Below are 5,487 nucleotides of genomic sequence, written 5' to 3' on the forward strand. Positions count from 1 at the left end.
ATATTTTCCTGAACTGATATTCTGTTTCTTCTAAGAACATTTTTTTCAGAACCAGAGAAACATACTGCAGAGCACCATTTAATATGATAATCATGGAATTTGTTAAGCACTTACTATATTTTTCCAAGCACCGAATGAAGCACCGGAGTAATAATAATAATGATAATGATGGTATTTGTTAAGTGCAAAGCACTGTTCTAAGTGCTGGGGGGGGGGAACAAGGGGATCAGGTTGTCCCATGTGGGGTTCACAGTCTTAATTCCCATTTTACAGATGAGGTAACTGAAGCACAGAGAAGTCAAGTGACTTGCACAAAGTCACATAGCTGACAAGTGGTGGAGCCGGGATTAGAACCCATGACCTCTGACTGACTCCCAAGTCTGTGCTCTTTCCATTGAACCACGATAAGTATGTGCAGATAAGACACAGTCCTTGTCCCACATGGAGCTCACAGTCTAAGTATTTTGCCTAATCTCACTATAGCACTCCAAATCAGCTGTCATATTCCGATGCATATCAATTTACATGCTTTACTATTTAAACTCCCCTCTCAGAGTCGCACATGGAGAGTGTTCAGTACTCTACCAATCTCGGCTACAGGAGGGAGAGTCAAACAGAGGCATACCCATTCCATTCTTAGCTTGGACGGTGGCTAGCAAGTGGAAGGCAATCTGTTACAAGTCAAAACTCTCCTGTGCTGGGCAACAGTGGCTTGGGAGAACGCCAAGGGTGGAGACTCAAGTGTACTGAATGGAAGAAGGCAATGGTAAACCACTTCCATATTTTTACCAAGAAAACTCTACGGATACACTTCCAAAATGATTGCGGATAGGTGGGGAGTTCTGGGACAGACGAGTCCATGGATTCACTACGGGTCTGAGATGCCTCACCAGCCTAAGACATGACTATTTAAACACTTGGTCATATATCCATGTCTCCATTTCCTTTTTACTTCTATCCATAAATCATTTTGACTGTGTCTTCTGCTAATATTAAGATCCTTGAGGGACAGGGATCGTATAGTTTAACTACTGCAAGGATAATAACTTTTACACTTACTATATACAAAGAACTGAGGTAGAGGCAAGATAATGAGATCCCAACATGTCCCACATGAACCTTACAGCTCAAGGGTAGAGAGAAGAGGCATTCAATCCTCACTGTACGGATGAAGAAACTGAGCCACAGGCAAGTTAAGTGGCGTGCCCAAAATCACACAGCAGGCTAGTGACAGTCCTGGGAATGAACCTAATCCCATAGTCTTTTCACAAGTCCACACAGCCTCCCAAGCACTTAATCTAGTGCTCTGCCCCGCTCAATGAATATTACTAAGTGTAGACATAATAGTTTTGTTCCGTTTCAGAGCTCTGCCCTTTGTTTTCCTATTCATTCATTCAATTGTATTTATTGAGCACTTACTGTGTGCAGAGCACTGTATTAAGCGCTTGGGAAGTACAAGTTGGCAACATATAGAGACGGCCGCTACTCAACAACAGGCTCGTTAAACTTAATACTCAGTTGGCCTCTTTGCTGCCACACATTCGGCAGGTGATTTGGAAAAAAATGTGGTGACTCCAAAATCTATTTTCTAAATTGATAACTCCAGCACCATTATCATGGAGCTGTAGTTATAAGTGCTTAGTAATAATAATAATAATTATAATGGCATCTGTTAAGCACTTACTATGTGCAAAGCACTGTTCTAAGCGCTGGGGAGGATACAAGGTGATTGGGTTGTTCCACGTGGGGTTCACAGTCTTAATCCTCATTTTACAGATGAGGGAACGGAGGCACAGAGAAGTTAAGTGACTTGCCCAAAGTCACACAGCTGACAAGTGGTGGAGCTGGGATTAGAACCATGACCTCTGACTCCTAAGCCCGGGCTCTTTCCACTGAGCCACGCTGCTTCTCTAGTACAGTGCTTTGCACACAGTAAGCGCTCGATAAAGACTATTGAATCGATGAATAATTTGGATTACTTTGCTGCACTTTTGTACATAGAAGTTGACTGGTCATTTTTGACCCATTCTGTCAGTTTTATGAGATCTTTCTGTGTTTTTTACCATCTCCTGACATTTCACCACCTGCCAGTGATTAATGTCATATGCATATTTGGAGGTTTCTTTAAACATTCCCTCTTCCAGATTGTTTATGAAGTTGTTAAACAAAATGTGTCCTAATGCAGGATCTTGGGGGAATCTCACTAATTAATTTTTCTACCCTGAAATACAGCCTTTTATCCTTACGTTATTTTATAACATTTAGGAGTTTTCTACATGTGGCAGAACACATTTTTTGTTTGGGACGGAAGGACTTTGGCGAAGTTACCTTTCTAAAATGTAATGCTTCCAACATATGCCTACTTGTCTAATCCAATATTCACGTATGTCTGAAAGCTTCACATCTACTAAAACTCATAACATGCTCAATTATAAGCATCTGGTTGGCATGACAGTCCTCTCTTACTAGAGATGTTTCCTGAACTCTGTAGATTTGCATATGGAGCATACCTACCTTGAAAATAGGAGACAGTATTGCCTAGCGGTCAGAGCACGGACTCGGAAGTCAGAGAACCTGGGTTCTAATCCTGGCTATGTCACCTGTCTGCTGGGTGACCCTGTCCTATCTGATGAAGTTACCATTTGATTTACTGCACTCCATCACCTTGCCCACTCCTATCCTATCTCACTGACTTCCTCCTACAACACAGAATATTCACTTCAGTCCTCTAACCCCAGTGTACTCACTGTGCCTTAATCTCATCTATCTCGCTGTTGACCCCTCGCCCACAACCTGTCTATGGCTTGGAACTCCCTCCCTTTTAATATCTGACACACCATTACTGTCTCCACCTTCAAAGCCTTATTAAAATCACATCTCCTCCAAGAGTCCATAATCATCATCAGTGCTATTTATTAAGTGCTTACTCTGTGAAGAGCACTGTACTAAGTCCTTGAGAGGGTACAATCCTCTACTAAACTCTCATTTCCCCTTCCCCCTTCTCGGCATTGCCCTTGCACTCACATTTCTCCTCTTTATTCTCCCAACAGCACTTATGTACTGATCTGCAATTTATTTTAATGTCAGTCTCCACCTTTGAGAAGCAGCACAGCCTGGTCAAAAAAAAGTGGGCCTGGGAATCAGAGGACCTGGATTCCAATCCTCTCCCCACCCCTTGTCTGCTACGTGACATTTTGCGAGTCACTTCACTTCTCTGTGCCTCAGTTGCCTCATCTGAAAAATGGTGATTAAAACTGTGATCCCCGCGTGGGCCAGGGACTGTGTCCAACCCAATTACCTTGTAACCATGTGAAAATTTCCAGGATGCCAACCATTACCTAATTCAGTTTGGGGTCTTGGTGCCACCATAAAAGACTGAATACTGGACACAGTATACCATTGTTCAGGCCCGGTAATGGTGCTGCTTATATTCTTAATATGCAGAAAGCTGACCAGCCTGGTTTTGAGCAGTTGGACATTTGTCATTCTCTTAGTAAAATCTTTGAGAAATTGTGGTATCAATAGGGCAGAGCAAGGAATATTCTTTAGATGCATCCACTGTGAAAGAATGAGTCATCACACATTGGTCTTACCAGTCCCTCATTACACACAGCGAAGAAAATACCATCATCAATAGTGCCATCTTTGAGGTCACAAGGGTGGCGGCAACAACTACATTTTATGTGTTCTTGTTGTTTTTCCTGAATCCAACTCATGTGGTAACGTGTCTTTTTTCTGAACTCTTCGTTTCTGACTCAGGGTTGGGGACTAATGGTGAAGAATCAAATCATGAAACACTCAAACCTTCGTCAAAATGAGAGCTTAATCAGACTATTCAAGCCTTTAAAGTAGTTCTGCCACCAACATTGTAAATTAAAAATGGCAAAATCAGCATCAGTTTGTGAAAAGTGCAAGGTAATGATAATAATAATAACAATAATGATTATGGTATTTAATAATAATAATAATGGCATTTACTAAGTGCTTACTATATGCAAAGCACTTTCCTAAGTGCTGGGGAGGTTAAAAGGTGATCAGGTTGTCCCATGTGGGGCTCACAGTCTTAATCCCCATTTTACAGATGAGGTAACTGAGGCCCAGAGAAGTTCAGTGACTTGCCCGAAGTCACACAGCTGACAAGTGGCGGAGCTGGGATTTGAACCCATGACCTCTGACTCCAAAGCCCGGGCTCTTTCCACTGAGCCATGCTGCTTATTAAACACTTACTCTGTTAGGCACTATATTAAGCAATAGGGTGAAGAGAAGCAAATCAGACTGGACACAGTCCTTGTCCCACAGCCCTCCCCAAACTGAACCCTCTCCTTCCTCTCCCCCTCCTCCCCATCCCCATCCCCCCGGCCTTACCTCCTTCCCCTCCCCATAGCATCTGTATAGATGTATATATGTTTGTACGTATTTATTACTCTATTTTATTTGTACATATTTATTCTATTTATTTTATTTTGTTAATATGTCTTGTTTTGTTGTCTGTCCCCCCTTTCTAGACTGTGAGCCCGCTGTTGGGTAGGGACCGTCTCTATATGTTGCCAACTTGTACTTCCCAAGCGCTTAGTACAGTGCTCTGCACACAGTAAGCGCTCAATAAATACGATTGAATGAATGAATGAATGAACATGGGGTTCACAGTCAATTCCCATTTTACAGATGAGGTAACTGAGGCACAGAGAAGTGAAGTGACTTGTCCAGTGTACGCAACAGACAAGCGATGGAGCCAGGATTAAAACCCCCGACCTTGTGACTTTCAGGCCTGTATTCTACCCACTCGCCATGCTGCTTCTCTAGCAGATAGATTTAAATAGTTCTGGTAATCTGCTATTTTAGAACTACTTAAACATCACCAAAGTCATTTTCCTCCTAGCACAGTAACAGTATCACTGATATAAAAGCTTTCTCACCTATAAAAGATTGTAAAGCCAACAAAAAGCCTAGATCGAGAAAGTTTATTCCCCACGTTAGAAATAGTAGTTCTAGTTCACATGGTCACAGTGACTTTGTGAAAGTGATAAAGCTGCAGCTGCAGACAACCTGAAGTTGCGCCACATTTCTTTATTTAAGCTTGATGGAGAAATCATTCATCTCTTTTCTCCGGACAGCTCTGGTTCAATATTGTGGAGTAAAAGCATTATGCTTCACAACCTTTAGCTGGTTTCCCATTGATCAGTGACATTAATTTATCTGTGTATGACACACCAAGCAAATTAATATAAATTTGAGTCCGAGGAACTTTGTCTTGTGGGGTGGACCGCAAAACATCAACTACTGTACCTAGGTCGAATGAAATTGTCTTTTCCTGCCTCTCTGAGGTGAAATGGAATTGGGTTTTTTTCTCCCGTGGACACAGGCAGTAAATCAGGTCATTGGGATGTGACCTTGATTAGTAAAGCCCCGTGTCATTGGAGGAGTTCATTATGGAAAGAGACAATCTCATTCATTTCGGGCTTCCACTTTATGAAAGAAGGTGCAAAA

At 42.1% G+C, this 5,487-nt stretch overlaps 1 non-coding gene across 1 annotated transcript; it reads left to right on the top strand.

Moving 5' to 3' along the window:
• Positions 1 to 544: 544 nt before the first annotated feature.
• On the top strand, positions 545 to 682 carry LOC119939768. Its single transcript, XR_005454731.1, has one exon. It is a non-coding gene; the product is annotated as a small nucleolar RNA SNORA7 (small nucleolar RNA).
• Positions 683 to 5,487: the final 4,805 nt, after the last annotated feature.

Source organism: Tachyglossus aculeatus, chromosome 17 (assembly GCF_015852505.1).
Source record: "Tachyglossus aculeatus isolate mTacAcu1 chromosome 17, mTacAcu1.pri, whole genome shotgun sequence".
Lineage (NCBI taxonomy): Eukaryota > Metazoa > Chordata > Mammalia > Monotremata > Tachyglossidae > Tachyglossus > Tachyglossus aculeatus.